Source organism: Chrysochloris asiatica, unplaced genomic scaffold (genome assembly GCF_000296735.1).
Source record: "Chrysochloris asiatica unplaced genomic scaffold, ChrAsi1.0 scaffold00397, whole genome shotgun sequence".
NCBI classification, from domain to species: Eukaryota; Metazoa; Chordata; class Mammalia; order Afrosoricida; family Chrysochloridae; genus Chrysochloris; species Chrysochloris asiatica.
The window spans coordinates 453,257-462,857 of record NW_006408915.1 but is presented as its reverse complement, the minus strand read 5'-3'; the positions used below and the strand labels follow the sequence as shown (position 1 = coordinate 462,857).

Here is a 9,601-nt window from a genome sequence, read left to right as displayed (position 1 = left end):
GTGGGGGCCAGATGATCTTGTGAGAGAGATGAGGAATTGTAAACTCCTCTGAGGGTATGAGGTCTCAGAATGGCTATGACATTTTCTGCATATTGAGTGATTTTCTCCAACAGCATTCAGATGCCCCAGGGACTAATCCTGGAGAAAGGCAATGAGTGGACACATCCAATATCTGGAGATGTCTGGAAAGATAGGGTAGAGAGACAAGAGAATGAGAATATTGAGAGTACACGGCAAGACTGGGTTTAGAATATAGGTTAGATAGAAGAGGGAGCACAATCATGGAGTGACGATGGAATAAATCGATATGATAAAAAGGAAGAAAACTACAAAATGAGGCAAGATAGAAGAAAAGGCGTAGCTGCAACAGGAAAGTGTAAAGTCTTGCCCATTAACAGACATCAGGTGGCACCGTTACTCAGTATGGTAGCAAGCTCTTGCTGACTGGTAGGACCTATTGCTCTATCCCCTCAAACTAGCACCTGCTACAGTGGACAAGAAAGTGAGAGATCTAATGTGTATATGATTTTGATTAGGGGCTGGTGTATTGCATTTAAAAATTACAAATATGAATTAATTTTGTCATTAAGTTTGTTTTGACTCATAGCAAGGCTGTAAATCTTTATGGGAGCAGAAAAGTCTCATCTTTCTCCCATGGAATGGATAGTAGTTTTGAACTCTTAACCTTGAGGTTAGCAGCCCAACTCGTAACTCCTAAGTAGTAACCCTGACACAGGAATCCTAAAGTGTGTTATTGTATTTAGGGTGTCAAGTCCATTCCAACTCATAGCTATCTCTATTGACAGAGTAGAACTGCCCCATAAGGAGTTTTTGTTTTGATATTTATGGAAGAAGATCTCCAAGTTTGCTCCCATGGAGTCACTGGGTAGGTTGAAACTGTCAACCTTTCAGTTATCAGTTGAACACTTAACCATTGTACCACCAGGACTCGTTTTGCTAAAGTATACCAAACCAAACCCAACTTCATTGAGTTGATTTTTTCTAAAGTATCAAAAATGACATGAACAGGTTACTTTTTTTTTTTTTCCAGCAATCAGTTATGAAGTAAGGTACTCCTAGCTTGTGGCTAGAAGGAAAAACAGTAATCAACAGATAGGTTCTTTCCTCAAGTAACCCAATGTAAGAAATAAATTTTATAATTATCATTATCATTATTTTCTGAGATTAATTTTCAATATTAATTTATTTTGAGCATTTGAGCTTAAATAAAGCTTCTCTTCTAGAATTAGATGCATCCAGGTAGATGATCTTACTTTCCCTGTGTTGATGGATGGTGATGCCTTCAGTAACATTGCCAGATCACAGGAGAGTGTGAATTTCCCTTTCCACTTTTTCTGCCTCTGTCTCTCTCAAATGGAGAACTTAAATGCCAGCAATAAATAGCCTGAGTCATTCATGCGGACTTGTTAGCTCTCGTTTCACATGAGGTCTTCTTTCCTTTTCTCTTTGCCTCTATCCTTGCCTTCACACTCACTCCTTTTATCTTCACTGAACATAATGACTTGCTTCATGCTCTCCATGGATTTACAATCTAGGCAGAGAGACTTGTTGTTGTTGTTAGGTGCCATCGAGCCAGTACCAACCCATACACAGCAACCTTATACACAGCAGAACGAAACACTACCCAATCCTGGGCCAACCTCACTACTGTTGCCACGCTTCAGTCCATTAATGCTGCCACTTTACCAATCCATCTCATTGGGGGTCTTCCTCTTTTTCTCTGACCCTCCAATTTACCAAACATTATTGGTCCCTCCTGACAATATGTCCAAAGTATGAGAGACCAAGTTTGGCCATCCTGGCCTCTAAGGAGCACTCTGGCTGCACTTCTTCCAAAACTGATCTATTGGTTCTTTTGGCAGCCCATGGTACTTTCAATATTCTTCCCCAACACCATAACTCACATGCATCAATTCTTCTACAGTCTTCCTTATTCATTGTCCAGCTTTCGCATGCATATGAGGTTATTGAAAACACCATGGCTTGGGTCAGGTGCACCTTAATCCTCAAGCTGACATCTTTGCTCTTCAACACTTAAAAAAGGTCTTGTGCAGCAGATTTGCCAACGCACTACCTCATTTGATCTCTTGACTACTGCTTCCATGAGTGTTGATAGTTGATCCAAGAAGAACGAAGTCCATGACAACTTCAATCTTTTCAGACTAACAGGTAAATAATAAAATCTGGCCCAATGCTACAATACTAGGTGTTGTGTGAGCAACTAACTCTTCTGCAGAAACATGGTGAATATTCACAAAAGCTTCCTAGAGAGGATAACACCTGAACTGAGGGTTAAAGAGTGGGTGAAACTGGTGTCCTTAAGCCCATTCAGGTTTGTTTACATAAAGTTCTAGCCCATTCTCCTTACATACCACTAATGTGTAAGGTTGTGTTTTCTGGGTCAAATGTTTTCCATATTTCTCCAATAATTTGCTTTTCATCTACTTTTGCAAAGAATAAATTCAAACCCAAGATAGTAATTCTAGATTTCCATTCATGATAATCAGCAAGTTTGCCTAATACAATTCCCCATACACATATTGATTGTGTCTATATCAACAAAACAATATAAACAACAACAACCCTAGAGCACAGTAAATATTTATAATTGCAATGGTTCCATTTTCATATTCTAACCAAAATCTCTAGAGAAATTATAATTTGCCAGAATGTTTTTGGTTGTTGTTGAGAACTACTGAGTTAGTTCCAACTCATAGCAGCCCTTTTTATAGAGTTTCCTAGGAGCAGTTGATGGGTTTGAACTGCCAACCTTGTGATCAGCCATCTAGTACATATCTTACAGTGCCACACCTAGCACAATGTATTAATGTGAGACAAAATTAGACCATTGTCTCCAGAAAATAGTGAGCAGTGTCTACTGCTCAATGAACTAGCAAAATCACAAAATGTGCTATGTATTTGAAACTATAAAATTGCACATAACGCTGAAATGCCAGGTAAGTCTGTTTCAGTAAAAAGTTAAAAGTTAACTAGTGGTAAAAGAGCTTCCTTGAAGCCAAAAGAAAAGGGTGCCTACTATTTTATAAACTCCTATATTTGGTGATAATCAGACTCATATATCCACTTCCCAAAGGACTTTACTTATTAGAAATATAAATTATTTAATGATTAATGTCTTTAATTGACCAAACAAGATTTGATGTTGGAGACTCACTCATTCTTTGACTTTAGATATTATTACAAAAGAATTGTTGCCTTATGGGGTTTATAAATATGTAACTTCATAGAAGCAAAATTCTAAATATCGTAACTTCACATTCTGTGCCAATTTCAGAGTGCTTTACATACTTTATTTTACAAAAACTTACCAGAATTGTTTTACATGTTGTTGTTAGGTGCTGTGGGGTTGGTTCCACTTTGTAGAGACCCTATGCACAACAGAATAAAAAACTACACAGTCTGATACTATTCTCAAAGTTGTAACATTTGAGTCCACTGTTGCAGCCACTATGTCAATCTATCTCCTTAGGATCTTTTTTTTTTTTTTTTTAACCCCCTAAGCCAAGAAATTTGGAAGATGACTATCTGGCTGACTGATAGGAAGAAATCCATATTTGTGCTCATTCCAAAGAGAGGTGACCCAACAGAATGCGGAAATCATCGGACAATCTCTTTGATATCCCATGTAAGTAAAGTTTTACTAAAGGTAATAAAGAAATGGCTGCAAGCATACATTGACAGAGAACTTTCAGAGGTTCAAGCCATAGTCAGAATAGGCCGTGGAAGGAGGGATATCATTGCTAATGACCAATGGGTCTTGGCTGAAAGCAGAGAATATCAGAAAGATGTTTACCTGTGCTTTATTGACTACACAAAGGCTTTCAATTGTGTGGATTATGACAAGCTATGGACAAAATTTCAAAGTATGAGTATTCCAGAGCACTTAGTTGTGCTCATGAGGAATCTGTACCTGAACCAAGAGGCAGTTGTTCGAACAGAACATGGGAACACTGAATGTTTTAAAATTAAGAAAGGTGTGCAACAAGGTTGTATTCTTTCACCATACTTATTCAACATGTATGCTGAGCAAATAATCCAAGAAGCTGGTTTATATGAAGAAAAATTTGTCATCAGGATTGGAGAAAGACTCATTAACAACCTGTGCTATTCAGATGATACAACCTTGCTTGCTGAAAGTGAAGAAGACTTAAAATATTCACTGATGAAGATCAAAGAGTATAGCCTTCAGTATGGATTACATCCCAATGTAAAGAAAATAAAACTCCTCACCACTGGACCAATAAACAACATTTTTATCAATGAAGAAAAGATTGAAGTTGTCAAGGACTTCATTCTTCTTGGATCAACTATGTCATGGAAGCAGCAGTCAAGAAATCAAACAACATATTGCATTAGGCAAATCTGCTACACAAGACCTTTTTAAAGTGTTGAAGAACAAAGATGTCAGCTTGAGGACTAAGGTGTGCCTGACCCAAATCATGGTATTTTCAATAACCTCATATGCAGCGAAAGCTGGACAGTGAGTAAGGAAGACTGTAGAATAATTGATGCCTTTGCGTTATGGGGTTGCAGGAGAACAATTGAAAGTGCCATGGGCTGCCAAAAGAACCAATCAATCTGTGTTGGAAGAAGTGCAGCCAGAGTGCTCCTTAGAGGCCAGGATGGCCAAACTTGGTCTCTCATACTTCGGACATATTGTCAGGAGGGACACTGGAGAAGGAGCTCATGTTTGGTAAGGTGGAGAGTGAGTGAAAAAAGAGGAAGCCCCCCAATGAGATGGATTGGCCAAGTAGCAGCATTGATGGACTCTAGCATGGCAACAATAGTGAGGTTGGCCCAGGATTGGGTAGTGTTTCGTTCTGCTGTGCATAGTCACTGTGAGTTGGTACTGACTCGATGGCACCTAACAACAACAACAACAATGTTGCTAATGATGTCCTTTTTCAGGGACTGGACCTTCTTAACATCATGTCCAAAGTACCAAAGAAGAAGCTTCCCATCCTTACCTCCAAGGAACATTCTGGCTCCTCCAAAACATTTGTTCTTTGGCAGTCCATGGTACTTTTGATAGTCTTCACTATCACCATAATTCAAAAATTCTACTCCAGTTTTCCTTATTCATTGTTTAGTTTTCACATGCATATGAGATGATTGAAAATACCATGACTTTGGTGAGGTTCCCCTTAGTCTTCAAAATGATTTCTTTCCTGTCTAACACTTTAAGGAAGTCTTTTGCTAGAGATATGCCTAATGCACTATATCATTTATTTTCTTGACTGTTGCTTTCTCCCTCCTATCCTGATGCCATGTTCTTCTTCACATATACCATCTTCTCAGATTATTTGCTCAGCATAAAGATTGAATAAGTATGGTGAAATGACATAATACTGATGACAGGCACTTTTCCAGTTCTATTGTAAGGACAAGTATGATGTCCTTTCCAAGGACTGGTCTCTCCTAGTGACCTGCCCAAAGTATGAGAGACAAAGTCTTGCTATCCTCACTTACTTTAAAAAAATTTTTTAACTAAACAATTTAATTCTTCATTATTATTATTATTAACTTTTTGTTAATTGAGTGGAGGTTAACAGACAACATCATCAGTTTTACCCTCAATCAGTCTTATGCTTTGCTTCATCTCAGTAATTACAATCCCCTCTCTACAACAAATTATCTTGCTTCCTCCCTGTGGCTTCCTTTTTATATCTTATTTTTAACAAATCAACAAAGCAAAAATATTTGATATACCTATATGAAACAAAAAAAATGTGCTAACTTAAATGTCCAAAGAGTACATTTTGCAAGCCTGCCTCCAGCCCAAAGGCACAAAGCTTTTCTCAGTCAATGGACCTGGAGTCCACAGCTGCTCCATCTCTCCATGCCATCACCTCTGTCACTGTCTCTGTCATCACCACTCCCCTAGGTAGGATCTCACGCTTCTCCCATGCACTTCCTTCCTGATGGTCCTGGGATCCTCTGTTCCTGTAATGAAAGATTATCTACTCCCCCTTTTTAGTTACACATCTTCTACAATTATAGTTATGACAGTCACAATTGATCCTGCTAACAATTACCTTCCACTAAATCATAAAATCCTATCACTATCATCCCTCATCCCCTTTCATCAGATCCATCTGGAAAAGAGGAAAACTATTCAGTGAGGAGTCTATCTTACCACCTAGTACTGAAAGTAAGCCCACTCATGAAATCTTGGAAGTCAGCCAATTCATGCCTCTATTGTTGTTGCAGTGTACCCACAGAGTTGGTTCCAACCCATAATGAACCTATATAGGGTTTTCGAGGAATGGCTGGTTTAACTGCTGACCTTATGGTTCAAACTAATTTTGCAGACCAGCACATTAACCCACAGTGCCATACTTTATGCTTCTACAGTCCCACAATTTTTTTGTTGCTTTTTATTTTTTAGTACGGTATATTTGAAATTGTTTATTTAATACATTGCATTCCTGGGATAAATCCCAACTGGTCATGGTGTAAAATCCTTACTATGCTTCTAAGTTCAGCTTATTATTCTTTTCTCTTTTTTTAAGTTTTTATTGTGAATTGAGTGATAGTTTACATGGGAGATCATCAGCTTTACACTCATGTCATTGCAATGACTACAATACCCTCCATGCATCATCATTCAACAGCATTTGCTTCCATTCCTTCTGGATTTTTTTTTTTTTATGGTATGTACACCATAGCACTCAGGAATATATAACCTTTCAAACTACCAAAGGGCATATCCTGAAAGTCTGTCCTCCTCCCCAACCCCACCTCCAGCCGCCAGCCACCAGCACACAGCCCCTCTCCCTCCCTGAGTCTAAAGTCCCCAGATGCTCCATCTCTCCATGTCATCATCTCTGCCTCCATCTCTAGTGTCGCTGCTTCTCTGGATAGGGTCCTGCACTCTGCTCTTCTTCCTTGATGGTCCCAGGGTCCTCCACTCCTGGACTACAAGATCAACTACTCTCCTGCTTTTGTTACAAAATGTCTACCTTTACATTTACAGCATTCACAATCAGTCTTGATTGCAATTATTCACTACTGAACCATAAGAGTCTTATCCCCATCTCCTTTCACCAGTCCCATCTAGACAGGTTAGAAACCACTCAGTGGAGATTCTACCTTCCCCCACAACTTCTGAAACTAGGCTCCCTCTTGAAAATTTGTAAGCCAGTCACTTCATGCCTTTGTAGCTCTCCCATTTTGGGTAGCCAATGTCTAAGTTACCCAACCCTGTCAACCCTATGTACAGAGGGGGTGGGAATGATTCTTTTCTCTTTTAAGCTACTACATCCATAAGTATAGGTCAAGTTCATCACATTGTAGTGGATTGCACTTTTTTTTCCCTCTTCTTTCTTCCTCTAGTCGAGTTCTGATCATCCAGCCATTGAAGCTAGGTCAAATGGGTATTATCTGCAAGTATGGGCAGTCTTGTGCATCTATCCTCACTTCATATCAGCTGGATGCTTCACTATCCACTCTAGTCTTCTGTGGATATACATCCCTGTCCATAGGCTCAGGAGTCCCCAGGTCGATATACTGCTGGCCAACCAAGTCTCAACCCAGGTTGACAGGAGTCTATTGAATGTAGACACACTTAGCTCATAGCTTCATGCTGTTTTTACAGTTCCCATTTTTGATAGCCAATGTCTATATTGCCCATCCCTATCATTCCAGCGCACTGAAGAAACAACATTGTTCCTTGATATAAAGAATCCTTCCATTTTGGTTGGAATTTGAGTAACTCCATCCATAACCAAAGGTCTAGTTCATCAAATTGTAGCAATTTATACTTGCTCACAGTATCAAGCATCTTTTTAATCTTCATCTAGTTGAGTTCTGGTCAGCTAACCATCCAAGATATGTCAAGTGGGTACTAGTTGCAAGTTTTGGAGTTCACACATGACTTCCCACACTTCAGATCAGCAGGCCACTTCACTCTCAGCTCTAGCCCCCAGTGTGTAGGTCAGTGCCCAGGAGATTGAGAGTTCATGCATCTCCCTTAACTTCAGACTATCGAGCCCTCCCTCTTCTCTCTCTTATTTCAAGGTTAACAGATGTCAATGGAACATGGCCTAACTCAACCCATGTCTTCATTGCTGCATTTCCATGGCTTCTACTCACAAGTAGACCAGGGTAGTCACCAGCATGCATACTAGATTGTTTGTGGATTCCCTTTGAATTTGAGTAGTAGAAGGGTTTTTCCTGGCTTTCCTCACTTTCAAGAAGCACTCTGGCTGTACTTCTTCCAAGAAAGACTTGTTAATTCTTCTGACAGTTCAAGGTATATTTAAGATAGTTTGCCAACACCATAATTCATAGACATCAATTCTTCTTTCTTCCGTAGTCATTATCCAATTTTCACCTACATATTAGGAGATAAAAAACACCCTGGCTTGTGTCTTGTGCCCCTCAATTTTCCTGAGTGTTATGTTTGCTTTTTAACTTTAAAGATGTCATTTGAAGAATATTTGCCCAGTTGGATAATGTCATTTGATTTCTTAAGTGCTGCTTTCATGGATATTGAATGTGTATCCAAGTATGATAAAATTCTTGAAAACTTCAATCTTTTCTGTGTTTATTTTGTTGTTGCTTACTGGTCCAGTTGTGAAGATTTTTGTTTTCTTTAGGTTGAGGTGAAATCCATATTGAAGGCTATAGTCATTGATCTTCATCAGTATGTGTTTTAAGCCTTCTTAACTTTCAGTTAAGCAGCCTCATTAATGAGGCTTCCTTCAATCTTGATTTCATGTTCTTTATATAGTCCAGCTTCTTAGATTATTTGCTGAGTTTGGAGATCAAATAAGTGTAATGAAAGGATTAAACTCTGTTGCACATATTTCCTGATTTTAAACATTGCTGCATCCCCTTGCTGGTTGGGCACAGGTTCCTCATGAGCACAATTCAGTGTTCTGGAATTCCCATTCTTCCAAAAGTTATCCATAATTTGTTATGATTTGAATGCCTTTGCATAATCAATGAAACATAGGTAAAAATCTTTCTGGTATTCTCTGCTTCCAGTAAAGATCCATTTCATATCAACAATGATATTTCTTGTTCCATGTCCTCTCCTGAATCAAACTTGATTTCTGGCAGTTCCCTGTGGCTATACTGTAACAATACTTTAAAATTTTTCATCAGTAAAATTTTACTCACAGGCAGTATTAATGATATTATTTGATAATTTCTACATTCTGTTGGATCACCTTTCTTTGAAATGGTCACAAATATGGATCTCTTCCAATCAGTTGGCCAGGTAGCTATCTTCCTAGTTGGACGTAACATCAAAAGTCAATCTGATTCACAGTGATCCTTTCAGGCAGAGTAAAACTACTCTGTAAGGTTTCTGAGGTTGTAAATCTTTATGGAAAAAGAATGTCTCAAATTTCTCTCATGGAGCAGCTGATGCATTCAAACTGCTTAAGTTTCAGTTAGTGGTACAATGCTTAACACACTCCCAACCAGGGCTTAACTAAGAGGTTTGTAAAACCTAATCATTCTTATTCCTGGTTTGTATCTTTATTTTCAGCAGTTTGCTACTTGCTCGTTGCAATTAACCTTGACTTGTAATCTACCATAACATTTCCTA

General features: G+C 38.7%; 1 pseudogene; it reads left to right on the top strand.

Annotated features, from left to right (window-relative positions):
• The first annotated feature begins 2,971 nt into the window (after positions 1-2,971).
• The window catches only part of LOC102827621, a 62,013-nt pseudogene continuing 55,383 nt past the window's right edge, over positions 2,972-9,601 (top strand).